This window comes from Cricetulus griseus, chromosome 3 (genome assembly GCF_003668045.3).
Source record: "Cricetulus griseus strain 17A/GY chromosome 3, alternate assembly CriGri-PICRH-1.0, whole genome shotgun sequence".
NCBI classification, from domain to species: Eukaryota; Metazoa; Chordata; class Mammalia; order Rodentia; family Cricetidae; genus Cricetulus; species Cricetulus griseus.
In genome coordinates, this window is record NC_048596.1 from 72,634,564 (window position 1) to 72,649,619 (window position 15,056).

Sequence of the window (15,056 nt, forward strand, 5' to 3'; positions counted from 1 at the left end):
CCGCCTGCCTCTGCCTCCCAAGTGCTGGTGCTAAAGGCAAGCGTCACCACACCAGGTCAATAATCCCTTGAATGTAAAACTGCAAAGATCTCTGAATCACCTCCCTTTCCACCACTTCTTTCAGGCAGTCTGGAATGCTGCTCATTTCACACACAATCTTTCATTCAGGACTTCCTTCTATAAACAGCACTTGAGACCCCCGTTTTTGCTGACTTCAACAACTGTACAAATTTCCAACTTTGCCTTGGTTATATTATCACTTGCCTCAGCAAAAGTGCTTTGTTTCCTAGCAATTTTAGAGAACAAGAGTGTCTTAGCGTTTCTTTTGCTGTGATAAATCACCATGACTAAAGCAATCTCGGGAGGAAAGGGTTTATTTCAGCTTCTAGTTCCACATCTCACTACATCACCGAAGGGAGTCAATGCAGGAACTATGGGCAGGAACAGGAAGCAGAGACAGAAGCTGAGGCCATAGGCGTGTGCTGCTTACTGACTTGCTTTTCATGGCTTGCTCAACCTCCTTTCTTATACAACTCAGGACCACCAGCCCAGGAGTGACACCACCAACAGTGAGCTGGCCCCTCCCACACCATTCATTAAAAAAGAAAAGGCAGCATAGACTCACCCACAGGCCAGTCTGGTGAGAACATTGTCTCAATTGAGGGTCCATCTTCCAGATGACTCTACTTTGTGTTAAGTCTACAAAAAACTAACAGTGAAATATACTGTTCAAATACTGTCAGGTACCACATCCTGCTATGAAAATATCTCCCTCTCAGGCCCAGTGCAAAAGCTGCCAGGACTCTGACTCCTACCCCATGACTGCAGCGTTATTCCTCCAACTCAGCATCCTCAGGGGATTTCGGGGGGGGGTGTGCCATAACTATGAGAGCCACCAACTGTCGCAGGGTAAGTGGCACATATCTGGAGTCCCAGAACTCAGAAGCTGAAGCAGGAAGATGGCAAATTCAAGGCCAGCCCGAGTTACACAGAAGACTTTGCAGAGAAGCCAAGCACTAGTTGTAGCTCAGTGGCTCGGCACCTGGCGTTTGCAAGGCCCTGAGTTCAAGCTCCAGTGCACAAATTTTTGTTTTTGTTATTTTGTTTGGTTTTTTGGTTTGTTTGTTTGATTAGTTGGTTGATTGTTTAGTTGGCTGATTTATTGGGGTTTTTTGTTTGTTCGTTTTATTGTTTTGTTTTGGTTTTTGGTTTTTGGTTTGTTCTTTTTTGTTTTTCCAGACAAGGTTTCTCCGTGAAAAGGGTTGGCTGTCCTGGAATTCGCTTTATAGACCAAGCTGGCCTCAAATTCAGAGGCCTCTGCTTCCTGAGGGCTGGGATTAAAGGCCTGTGACACTACTTCCCAGTCACAAAAACTGTTTTAATAGTACACTACATATTTAATATCCTTTGGGAGTGTTTTTGTGACCTTTCACAAGAACCACCCAGGCCTACCACAGCAATGGGAAGTCTGACTCGGGAGTTTCCCAGAGCTTAAGCACCATGTTCAGAACTTCATTTCTTCTCTTTTATTTGTTCACTTCTGCTTGGTTTCTGACACATAATATTCATACAGTAGTCCCATCATGTACACAACATGCAACCATCAAGTTAGGGAAATCAATTAACCCAGTAAAGCTTTCACATCAGTGGTTCAGGTCTCATTGTTAATCACAGCTGATTCTTCAGCCCCAGCTAACCAGAAACCACAGATTCCTAATTCAAATATACCACACAAAAGAAAACAAACAAAAAGGATGAATAAAATAGGATTCCACTTGCGATAAATAATATTTTGTCCAGGTTCAGCGGAGAGAAGGCCATCCGTCTTTTAATGACACCAGTCACTTGCAGCAAGAGAAGCTGGGATGAGGGGACCCAGCAGCAAGACCTCAGAACAACACAGAGCCCTGACGTGCATGGACTTTAGAAGGTGGAGTTTAGAGAAGGGCTGTGAGCTCAGCAGATTAGTGGAGGAATTAAATAAAACATTAGGCAGTACCTTAGAGAATTCATCTTGCTCTACTCTACCTTGAGGCTGGTACATGATAGGAGTTTAGAGAAGGTTCTAAATAAGGTATGGTTGACTCCCTCTACTAGATAGCCTTTGTGATCTAAAACCACTAATGCAATTTCTAAAGAGTGAACATTAATAGAGAACAGCAGTTCTTAACCTGCAGATCCTGACCCTTTGAAGGTCACTTATCAGGTGCCCTGCATATCAGATATTTACATCACGATTCATAACAGTAGCAAAATTACAGTCATGAAGAAGCAGTGAAATAATTTTTATACTTGGGGATCACCACAACATGAGGAACTGTATTAAAGAGTCACAGCCTTAGGGAGGTTGAGAACCACTTAGCTAGAGCAATAGAAGACACATTAGTTGCCTGGGCGTGTGGAATTAGAGACGAGATTGAGAAGCTGGGCATCCACATGAAATATTAAAGTTGGATCCTTGCCTCACACCATACAGAAAAATTGCTTCAAGGCAGATCAAAGATTTAAACACAACAAAATAAACTTTTAAAACGCTCAGAAATTCCTCAGAATGTTGGATATGATATAATTTCACAACTAATACAACAAAAAAGAAATAAAAGAAAAACTAGATAAATTAGAATACATCAAAACTAAAAATCTGTGTTTTAGAAGCTATAATCAACAGATTGAGGGAAATATTTGTAAATTTTATATTTGATAAGGTTTCCAAATGCAGAGCATTTAAAGAAGCCTAATAACACAACAGTTTAACAAAAATGACCTGATTAAAAGATGGACAAAAGAGCTGGGCAGTAGTGGCACACACCTTTAATCCCAGCACTCAGGAGGCAGAGGCAGATGGATCTCTGAGTTTAAGACCAGCCTGGTCTACAGAGCAAGTTCCAGGACAGTCAGGACTACACAGAGAACCCTGTATTGGAAAAAAATGAGACAAATGACTTAGACATTTCTCCAAAGAAAATATTCAAATAGCCAACAAGCATACAGAAAGGTACTCTGATGGGGGGTGTCCTTCTGTATATATGTTTCTCTTGTTGGTTGATGAATAAAACACTGATTGGTCAGTAGCTAGACAGGAAGTACAAGTGGGGCTACCAGCCGAGGAGAATTCTGGGGAGAGGTCACATAGAGAAACCAAGGGAGATGCCATGTAGCTACTGGGAAGATAAGATGCTGAGCCCTCTCTGGTAAGATAAGGCCATATAGAAACACATAGATTAATAGTTATGGGTTAATAATTAAGAGAGAGCTAGCCAGTAAGAAGCCTAAGCCATTAGCCAAACAGTTTATAATTAATATAAGTCTCTGTGTGTTTATTTGGAACTAAGGGTGGCGGGATCAGACAGAAAAGAAACTCCATCTATAGTACTCATCCTCATAAATCATTAGAGAAATACAGGTCAAAACCACAGTAGTGTTCATTCCACTCATAAGATGGTGGTTGTCAAGGCAACAAAAAAAGCAGTAAAGTATTATTGAGCAGGTAGAGAAACCCAAGGCCTGTGTGAGAGAGAATGTAAAATAGTGCAGACCTTATGAAAAACAGTATGGTATTTTCTTCTGTCAAATCTTCAAAATAAGTTTAACACATTGTTCAACAACACTACTTCTGGATATAATTATATACCACATACTCATAACAGTATTAACAGCATAGCTAGACATAACAGAGAGTAGCTAACACAGGCTCCAGTCCCACCACTTCTGGGTAGGAATTCAAATCAGCATACCACAAACATACCTCACATTCATGTTAACCATAGCTCTATACACAGTAGCCAAGGTACAGAGCAGCTAAGATGCCCACCAGCAGATGAACAGACAAATACTATGTGGTATATACATACATACAGCGCCATAAAGAAGAACAATATTATGCCATTTGCTGGAAATGAATGGAACTGGAGACTATCTGTTAAACAAAATAAGCCAGGCTGAGAAAGATAAATATTGTGTGTTTTCTCTGATACATGGAACATCCTGTAACTCAGGATGGCTTCAAACTTGCTATATGGCCAAGGCTGGCCCTGAACTGCTGATTCTCTTCCCTCCATATATATATATATAATGAAAAATATGAGAGGAACTATTTTGGGAAGGAAGGGGCCTTCTGAGAAAAGGAAAGAGAACAGGAGAAGGTAAAAGGAGAGAAGAGAGGCAACACATGTGGTCTTTCACATGTGGTATCTAGAAGTGATATATTTATACATATGAGTCATCGACTCAGCGGCCAGGAAGGAGACCAACAGAAGGGGGGCGGGTGAGAGGGTAGTTGGTGTGAGCATGGGCAAAGTGCAAGCGCTGTATACACTTGTGACAATATCATCATGAAGCCACTGTTCTCTATGCTAACTAAAATGTTACTAAAGCAAAGACATAAAGCCAAACTGACGCAGTGCCACGCTGTAATCCCAAATGAAAATCTTTCTCTTTGACATTAATGTGAAAAGCATCCTGCTACTTGTTTACTTCACCATAAAATCTCCCACAATTCTAACTCCTCCCACATTTTGTCATGACAGAAAGCTTTGAGAGATTCAGACTTTGGCATAAAGTTATACATTTATGTACTGTCCCACACACAAGAGTCAGTCATTGCTGTTTGGCACAAGCTTTCCAGGTCAAGGATGGGGTGTTTTTTCCTCAAGTGTATTTGTAAAAACTGCATCATCAGCTCAACCACCTTTTTCCTGCCTGAAACAGCTTCCTGTCTTATTTTATTGGGTATTTGTCAGTGTGTGTGTGTGTGTGTGTGTGTGTGTGTGTGTGTGTGTGTGTGTGTCTGTGTGTGTGTCTGTGTCTGTGTGTGTAATTGAATGTGTGTGTACAGTTGTATTGTGTGTCCATGTTAGGAGGGTACACATATGTGTATGTGTACAGAGGACAGAAGTCAGCCTCGGGCACTGTTTCATCAGAAGCCCTGAGACAGGGTCTCTCACAGGGACCTGGAGGGCACTAAGGTCAGGCTGCCTGGCCAGAAAATGCAAGATATTCTCTGAATCACTGTGTCTTGAGCAGTTGGTGATTTTTTTCTCTTTGGGGTGGGGAGTGCTTGTCACCCAGCTCCAAAATAAATATACAGAAACTTATTCTTCCTTATGAATGCCTGGACTTAGCTTGGCTTATTTCTAGCCAGCTTTTCTTAACTTAAATTCTCCTGTCTATCTTTTGCCTCTGGGCTTCTACCTTTCCCTATTCTATATACCTCTCTTTCCTTCTTACTCTGTGGCTGGCTAGGTGGCTGGGAGGTTGGCCCCTGGCACCCTCCTCTTCATCTGGATTTTTGCTCCTACTTCCTCTCTTCCTCTCTTCTTTCTTTCTTGAGCCTAGATTTCTCCTCTTATTTATTCTCTCTGCCTGACAGCCCAGCCTGTCCTTTCTCCTACCTAGAGCTATTAGCCATTCAGCTCTGTATTAGACCAATCAGATGTTTTAGGGAGGCTGCAACATATCTTTGCATCACTGGACAAATATTCCACATCATAAAAGAATGTAACACATCTTTAACTAATGTTCCACAACAACACTACGCCTGGATTTGTGCATGATGCTGGGGACCAAACGCAGATCCTTGTGTTTGCACAGCAAGGGCGTCACCAACGTGGGCTTCTGCCCAGGTCCCTCCTCTAAGTATTAGGCCTCCAAAAAATAGACAATTACCTTCTTTTAACCACTTAGTAAGAGAATAAAATTAATACTGGTCAAGAGGATATGAGAACACATGCAAATAAATTACCTCTTTGACACCAGGGGTAGGAGGAGAAATTGCTCTTCTTGCCTGAGGTACAGTTTTCTGAGAATAACTGCCTGGAACTACAGCAGTCCTTGTGCAACCATGAGGGAGTGGCGAGGACAGAGGCACACAACAAAAGGTGGTTAAAATTTGGGGAAGGGGACTAGAGGTGGCTCAGTGGTTAAGAGCTCTGGCTGCCCTTCCAGAGGACCAAGGTTCAGTTCCCAGCAACCACATGGTGGCTCACAACCATCTGTAACTCCAGTTCCAGGGGATCTGACACTGGCTTCTGACTTCTGTGGGCAGTGCACACATGTGGTGCACAGAGATACATGCAGGCAAAACACTCAAACACAAACAATAATAAAAAAATTAAATATTTTAAAGTTTAAATAATGTGCTTGGCGTTGGGGGGGGGGGCAATAGGGTTTCCAGCGGTGCCCAGCCTGGCCCCAATAACCTTAACTGAAGCAACATTTCTGCCTCAGCCTCTCACATGTCTATAATGGCAGGCACCTGGTACAGTCTGCATTTTAATGTCATTCTTTTTTTTTCTTTTTCTTTCTTTTTTTTTGTTTTTGTTTTTGTTTTTTTTGTTTGTTTGTTTGTTTTTCGAGACAGGGTTTCTCTGTGGCTTTGGAGGCTGTCCTGGCACTCGCTCTGTAGACCAGTCTGGTCTCGAACTCACAGAGATCCAAATGCCTCTGCCTCCCGAGTGCTGGGATTAAAGGCATGCGCCACCACTGCCCGGCTTAATGTCATTCTTGAGTCAATGCCTTAACAGAGCTCACAGTTGCATGCTCTTGTGTACTTATTCCTCCTGTCACTTGTAGCTACAGCCAATCTTTGAGATGCCTGTGACCTTTTCTGCTTTTGCTGCAGGAACATATCCGCTTCGGGCTGCTACAGCTTTGCTGTCCCTTCCATGCCTCCTGCTAACGCTAACTGAGCTCAGCGGCAAAGTTTTGTGCTGCCCTGTTTTAATACATTTCTGTTTCTTTCCCTGAGAGATCATTTCTCTTATTTTGAAATTACTCAAAAGTTTTACAGCTTCATGCTACAGTGTCAGCCTGGGCAAAAGAGCCAAAAATACACGCAGGAGTAAGATGAAATCTCAAAGTAGTTTTTAATTTACATTTCCTTGCTGGCTAAGGATGTTGAACATTTCTTTAAGTGTTTTTCAACCATTCTCGTTTTATCTTTTGAGATTTCTTTGCTTGGTTATATGACCTGTTTTTAATTGGGTTGTTTTCTCCATGTTCAGTTTTTGTTTTTGTTTTTGTTTTTGTTTTTTAGTTCTTTGCAAGTTTTAGATAATAACCCTCTGTCAGCTGTGTGTTGATGAAGATCTTGTCACATTCTGTAGAGGCCTCTTTGTCTGAATGATGGTGCCCTTTGCTGTACAGAAGCTTTTCAATTTCAAGAGGTCTCTTTTATTAACTGTTCATCTTGGTGCCTGTGCTTTGAGTGTCCTGCTCATAAAGTCTTTTCCTGTGCCAATGAATTCAAGCCTATTCCCCACTTTCTGTTCCAACAGATTAATATAGTGAAAATGACCATGCTACCAAAAGCAATCTATAGATTCAATGCAATCCTTACCAAAATTCCAACATAATTTTTCACGGAAACTGAAAAAAAAATCAACCTTTAACCTCATATGGAAACACAAAGAACCCAGGATAGCTAAAACCATCTCAAACAAACAAACAAACAAACAAAAAACTGCTGCAAGTGTCTCCTTCCCTGATTTCAAGTTTTACTACAGAGCTATGTAATGATAGATAACAGCATGATGTTGGAATAAAAACAGGCATTATGATCAATGGAATTGAAGACCCAGATGTAAGTCTACACATATATGGATACCAAAAATACACACAAGAGAAAAGACAGCATCTTCAACAAATGATGCTGTTCAAACTGGATATCTGCATATAGAAGAATGCAAATGAATCCATATCTAACACATGATGTCTTCAATTTTTTTCAGTGTCTTAAAGTTATTATTATACAAGTCTTTCACTTGCTTGGTTAGAGGTAATGGATTTCTGTTGTTGTTTTGTTTTTGAGGTTAGATTTTTGTTTGTTTAGTTGGTTGGTTTGTTCTGGTTTGGGGGGGTTTCAAGGCAGGGTTTCTTTGTGTAACAGTCCTGGCTGTTGTAGAATTTGTTTTGTAGACCAGGCTGGCCTTGAACTCACAGAGATGTGCCTGCCTCTACCACCCCAGTGCTAGTATTAAAGGTGTGTGTCACCACTGCCTATCAAGGTTAGATATTTTTTAGGCTATTGTACTATTTCTCTGATTCCTTTCACAGTGTGTTTATCATTTGTATATTTGCATCCTGCTACTTTGATGAAAGTGTTTATCAGCTGTAGAAAGTTTCTTGGTGGAGTTTTTAGGGTCTTTAAGTATAAAACTATATCATCTGCAAATAGATTCTGTTGTAGAATATTTGTTTAACTAGGCAAGGATGTGTTCATTTCTTTATGTTGCAGCCTATTGTTTTAACTATGTGAAAATGTGTTACCTTTGTTTCTGCTACCTTTGTTAACAACAAAAAGATGTGTTGCATTTTTTTGTGCTGTATGTGTTCAATTATGCAAAGACATGTTACATTTGTTTCACCTTGCCTGCCTATGGCCCCTGATAGTCTCATAAAAAGCTGAATGACCAATAGCTAGGCAGAAGAGGGATAGGCAGGGCTGGTGGGCAGAGAAAAATAGATAAATAGGAGAGAGCAAAAGAATAAAGAGAGAAGAGAATGAGGGGGAAAGAGTGGGACATGGCTGGGGCCAGAAGCAAGGCAAGCCAGACATGAGAAGCAGGAAACAGGGCATACAAAAAGAAAGAAAGGTAAAAAGCCCCAAGGAAAGACATAGATAAAGAGAAACAGATTAAAATAAGAGCTAAGATAAGGTCAAGCATTCATAGCTAATAATAAGTCTCTATATCCTTATTTGGGAGCTGTTTGGTGGCCTAAAAGAAAGCCTGCTACAAGTTACTTTGATATCTCCCTTTTCTATTTGTATACCCTTGGTCACCCCCAGTTGTCTTACTGCTGTATCTAAGACTGTATCTTATACCTATTGAATAGGTATGGAAAGAATGGACATCTTTGTCTTGTTCCTGATTTTAATAAAAATGCTTTGAGTTTCTCTCCATTTAGGATGATATCGGCTGAATCTCACTGTAAACTGCCTTCATTAGGCTGAGGTATCACCCTTGTATCCCTACTCTCCTGGGCTTTTATCATGAAGGGATGTTGAATTTTTTTCAAAGGCCTTTATGGAATCTAATGAGGTGATCATATGTTTTGTTTAGTTTTTGTGTTTGTTTTGTTTTGCTTTGCTTTGCTTTGTTTTTGCCTTTTGGTCTGTTTATGTGGTAGATTATGTTTATTGATTTATGTATGTTGAGTCATCCCTGCATCTCTGGGATGAAGCCAACTTGATAATGATGGATAATCTTTTTGATGTGTTCTTGAATTCAATTTGCAAGTATTTTATTAAGAATTTTTGCATCTATATTCATGGGGATATTGGTCTATAAATTTCTCTATTATCAGACCTTTGTGTGATTTTGGTGTCAGAGCAATAGTGACTTTGTAAAAAAAAAAACTAATTAGCCTATATTCCTTCATTTTCGATTTTGTGGGATAATTTGAGGGGTATTGGTATTAATTCTTTATCAAAAACTTTAAAGGGCTTGCCTCTAAAGCTTTTACTCAGGTTTCAAAACAAGATGCTACAATAATCAAAGGAACTAAAATCTGAGGGTTAAAGAAAAACAATCTACTCATAAAATGTCCTTTCTACCAGTGTCTCTTTATTACTTTAACACAAGTTTTTGGGGGTACCGGTATGTATACATTTACAACAGTAATTCTTTTGGCAATGCAATGTGAGGCTTGAGTTTCTCAGGGTCACCAAAGCAGATAAGGTTTACACACAGAGCAATAACTATCAGCTATCACATATGGCCCTAGGTAGGAGTGGTGTGGTTAGTGAAGGTGCCTCAGGGGGGTCAACTAAGGATTAAATCAACAAGGGAGTCTAAAAGGGAGAAATCGTCTGCTCATCTATGTTCCTTTAATGTGACTAAGTATTCAGCTAAATCCTATTGATCAGCAGATTTCATGAATAAGGTAAAAACTATCATTTCTCCTTGTCCTACTTACTTCCAAGCTTCTCTCGCTGCTTTTCCAAAGGGGCGGGTAAGCCACCAGTGGTAACTAGGCAACTTATGTAAACAACAGAGGGACACTATAGCTTTTGATCTGCTGTTGCACTTTCACTGAAGTCAGCTGCTATTGCACCTATTGTTTAAGGCTGTAGGACAAAGAGGATTTAAGCTTAATTTGCACAAGAAACAGAACCTGGCACCTTTCCAGTGCCTCTGGTCATAGAGGCACAGGTCTTCAGTAAACTAGAATCTTGGGTTAATATACTAAGACTAATAAAATTAAATGCAAGAAACTTGAGAATCTTTTAGTGCTGGGTTAGTTTAGGTTATTGTTTTTCTTATCTACTAGTGAGGTAAAACCAGAGCATGTTTATTTTCTATCTAAGTGGCTATGAATTATTAGTTTAGGCATGTAGTAATTTTATGTCCTTGGATATATATCTTCTTTGTGAATTTTTCCTTTAACAATTATGTAGTATCTGTCCCTATCTCTTCTGACTTTTTTTTTGTTTGAAGTCTATTTTACCAGATATTAAAATGGATATATTTGCTTGCTTCTTGAACCTATTTGCTTGAAATACCCTGAAGTAATATCTAACCTTGATGGTGAAGTGTGTTTCTTGGATGTGGCAGAAAGATGGATCCTGTTTTTTAATACAATGTGTTACTCTGCATCTTTTTATTGAGGAATTGATTGAGACCATTTACATTTGGGAGTTATCGATGAGAAGTGTTTCTTCTTGTTATGTCGTGAGTTTTTCCCCTCTTCTGATTTACTACTCTGGGTTATTTATTCCCTGTGTCTTCTTGGGTGTGGTTAACCTCTTCTGAATGAAGTTTTCCTTCTAGTGCTTTTGTAGAGCTGAACTGGTAGAGAGATACTGTTTGTATGTGGTTTTTATCGTGGAATGTTTCTCTTTCTCTATCAATTGTGATTGATAATTTTACTAAGTATAATAGAATGAGTTGACATCTGTGGTCTCTCAGGGTTTGTAGACCACCTGTCAGGCCCTCCGGCTTTTAAAATCTCTATTGAGAAGTCGGGTGTTATTCTAACGGGTCTGCCTTTATATATGGCTTGGTCTTTTTTTTTTTTCTTGAAGCTTTTAATGCCATCATATGGTGTTTTAATTATTATGTGTGATGGAGAATTTCATTTTTTGGTCCTGTCTATTTGGTATTCTCTAGCCTTCTTGTACCTTGATAGGCATCTCCTCCTTTAGGTTAGGAAAATTTTTTTCTATGATTTTGTTAAAAATATTTTCTGTGTCTTTGACCTGGGTTTCTTCTCTTTCCTCTATCTCTCTTATTTGTAGATTTGGTCTTTTCAGAGTGTCCCAGATTTCCTGGATATTTTGTGCCTTTTTTTTTTTAAATTTAACACTTTCTTTTGCTGATCTACCCATTTCTTCTACCTTGTCTTCAATATCTGAGGTTCTTTCTCCCATTTCTTGTAATCTGTTGGTGAGGTTTACCTTTGAGGTTTTTGTTTAACATCCTAAGTTTTTCATCTCCAGTTTTATTTCAGTTTGGGTTTTCTTCAGTGATTCTAATTCTTTGTTATTCTACTTTTATGTCTAGAACTGTTTTCATTATTTCATTTAACTGTTAGTGTTTTCACAATCTTCATTAAGAAATTTATTCATATCTTCTTTATGGTCCTTGAACATATTCATAATTGCTATTTTGAGGTCATTTGTCTTGTGCTTCAGCTACATTCCATTTTCAGGGCCTAATGTAATAGGGTTATGGGGTTCTGGTTGAGGCATATTGTCTTAGCCATTCATGCTTGTTTTTTTTTTTTTTGTGTGTGTGTGTGTGTGTGTGTGTACAGGTGCACTGTGGTCTAGTATGAGAGACTCTGCAAACACCAGGGCCAGCAAAGTAACGACCCATGTGAGGCAAGAAGGAAAACACAACTCAAAAACCATGTTGGTTCAATCTTCTGGAGTCTGACACTGGGCAGTTTATTTTAGGCATATGTAAGTGCAGCACAATTTGGAAAAATGTTTCCTGGTGTAAGAAATACCATGTGTACAACGATTCATAATTACATCAAAATGCTTCTTTTGGGGAGGAGGGGTTTGAGGCAGGGTTTCTCCGTGGCTTTGGAGCCTGTCCTAGAACTAGTTCTCGTAGACCAGGCTGGTCTCGAACTCACAGAGATCCGACTGCCTCTGCCTCCCGAGTGCTGGGATTAAAGGTGTGACAAGTACTTCTTAAAGTACCTGTCACTTTTTCCATGAAGGTGGATTCTATGGATAAGCTGCCTATGTTATCTCAAGGGCCTAGGGGAGGATCTTGTCTGGTCTCAGTCACACAGATAGTTGCAAAGGTTACCCCAGCTATTAACCAGCTTCAGTCCGGCTTGTGGGAACTTGGGGGAGCCAGATGCATCTTTGCCCTACAGATAGCACAAATGTCACTAGGGTATTGACCACCTCCACTCCCAGTCTTCCAGGAGGAAAACAGGTTATACATCTCTTCCTTTGAAGAGACAGCCCTGTCTGATTAACATTCCTGGTTTCCCTGGTGCTGATCTGTGAGGGAAGACAAAGACCTTTGTGCTTCCAACAGTCTGGGCATCTGGAATTATAATAATTGAGGTATTTCTTGATATTAATATCTGGTCTTGTCTTTGTTAAGCAGGTATTCTATCCTTTGGTTAGTGTTGCCCAGTATGGATTCTTAGCAAGTATGGTGGCTGTGGTGTCCCTGGTAGAGAGTGTCTCTGCAGGTCGGTGAGTGGATGTGATGGTTTGAAAGAAAATGGCCCCCATAGGGAGTGGCACTATTAGTAGCTGTGGCCTTGTTGGAGTAGGCATGGCCTTGTTGGAAGAAGTGTGTCACTGTGAGGGTCTGCTTGGAGGTCTCCTATGCTCAAACTATGCCCGGTGTCACAGTTCATTTCCTGTTGTCTGTAGATCAAGATATAGAACTTCCTCCAGCAACATGTCTACCTACACGCCACCATGTTCTGCCATGATGATAATGGACTAAACTTCTGGAATTGTAAGCCACCCTGATTAAACATTTTCTTTTATAAGAGTTGCCATGGTCATGGTGTCTCTTCACAGCAATTAAAAACCCCAACTAAGACAGTGGACCAAGGGAAAGGGTTAAGAGGGCTATAGGAAATAGGTCCACACCAAGAGGCAGAGTTCACAGGGATTAGAGGTGTGGCGGGAGGTGGGGCTCCTGCAAGCAGACGTCAGTATACAAGAACAAGTCTGGAGAGACCAGAATGAAAGGGTTAGGAGGACCCTCGGTCTGCACAAAGAGGTGGACTCCCCAGCAAATGGATTTAGGGCAGGTGGAGGGGCTCCTGCAAGCAAGCTGTCACAGAAGTAGGAGTAAGTCTGAACAGAGACTAACGTAGAGCCGGAAAGATAGTGAGAATCTCCTGCCTGAGGCCCAGCCTGCTCTAGCCACTGCAATCCCCGGTAGAAAGCGTGTGTGGGAATCAGCCACTGACACAAGGGAATGGAGATGGGCTAGAAGGGAAGGCTGGAGGGTTTAGTGGGAAAGGACTATTCTGGGTCTGCACCAAGAGGTGGCAAGACCAGGGACTGTTCTGATTTTTATTATCCTTGCCGTCTGCTGATTTGGATCTGATTTATTATTGCTTTCCAAATCTCTTTATTTTCTGAATGTGAGTGTTTTGCCTGCATGAATGAATGTCTGTGTACCACATGCATGCCTCGTGCCCATGGAGTCCAGAAAAGGGCATCAGGTCCCTGGAAATGGAGTTATGGATGGTTGTGAACTGTCGTTTGGTTACTGCAAACCAAACCCAGGTCCTCTGAAAGAGCAGCAAGTACTCTTAGCCACTGAGTCAATACTCTAGCCCTCTCCCCCCTTTTTTTTTCAGATCCATGGGGTGCATCAAGCCATTTACTTGCACTTGCTCTGATTTTTTAATGGAGGAGTTTGACATTATAAACTTCCCTCTGAGAACTGCTTTTAATGTGTCTCAGAGATTTTGTTGTACTGTGTTTTCATTTTTATTTTGTTTCAGGATTAAAAAAAAAAATCTTCCCTGGACCGGAGAGATGTCTCAGCAGTCAAAAGTGCTTGTGGACACCCATATCAGGAGGCCCAGAACATCTACAACCCAAGTTCAGGAGGATCCAATGACATCTTCTAGAACTTACACATACGGTACACATATGCACATAAACATGGGTAAAAACATACTTAAAATAGAAATCTTTCCTAACCTCTTCTTTGACCCATTCACCATTAAGGAATATGCTGTTTCATCTCCATGTGTCTGGGTAATTACTAGACATTTATGTTCACTCTTGATTTTAACTTTTATTGCATTGTGGTCAGATAGAATACAAAAAAAAGTTATTTCAATGTTTTGTGCCTTCTTAAAACCCCTTGAAACTATTTAGTAGTGTTCATGATTGTTCTTTTACATTCTGTGTCCTAGAGTTCATCTAAGTAATTTTCATTGGAGACCATGTCTGTAGGACTAGTGAGTTTGAGTGGGGACACACTGTCTTGTCTTACAGTTTCTGTTGTTGCAATGACACCTCACCACATGGACTTCTTTCTTGGATTTCGTGTCTGGCTGAGACTCTAGCCTGCCTTAGGTTGGGCTGGTGTAGAAGGTGCATGACTAGATTTCGGTCTGGGACAGCAAGGACATGAGCTGCTTAATTGGACTTAGGCTTACAAGTATAGAGATGTCACAAGAGCAGATGAGGGTTCAGGGAATAATTCAACAAGTAAAGTTGGTGTGCAAGCTGAATGAGCTAGGCCTTCAAGTGTGGATATGTGTGGTGGTAGGTGAGGGGCCATACTACAATCCTACCCATCCCTTCACCCTCTTTTATACTCTCCCACACCAACAAACCCACCAATTCCACAAGTCCCATCCTACTTGTATGTGTTTTTGCTTTACTTTTTGGTTTTGTGTTGTGACTCACTGGTTTATTCAAGGCAAGTGCATGGGCATGGGTATGGGGCTTTCCACTGAAACATGAAGACATAACTGAAGACAATAACATCTCCTCCAGCAACCTTAGAGTGCTTTTAGCTCTCCTGGACAGGGCAGGGCCCCTTCTCTATGACTGAATATTTACTAGCTCACTTTTGTACAGGCCCTATGCAGACAATTGCAAGTGT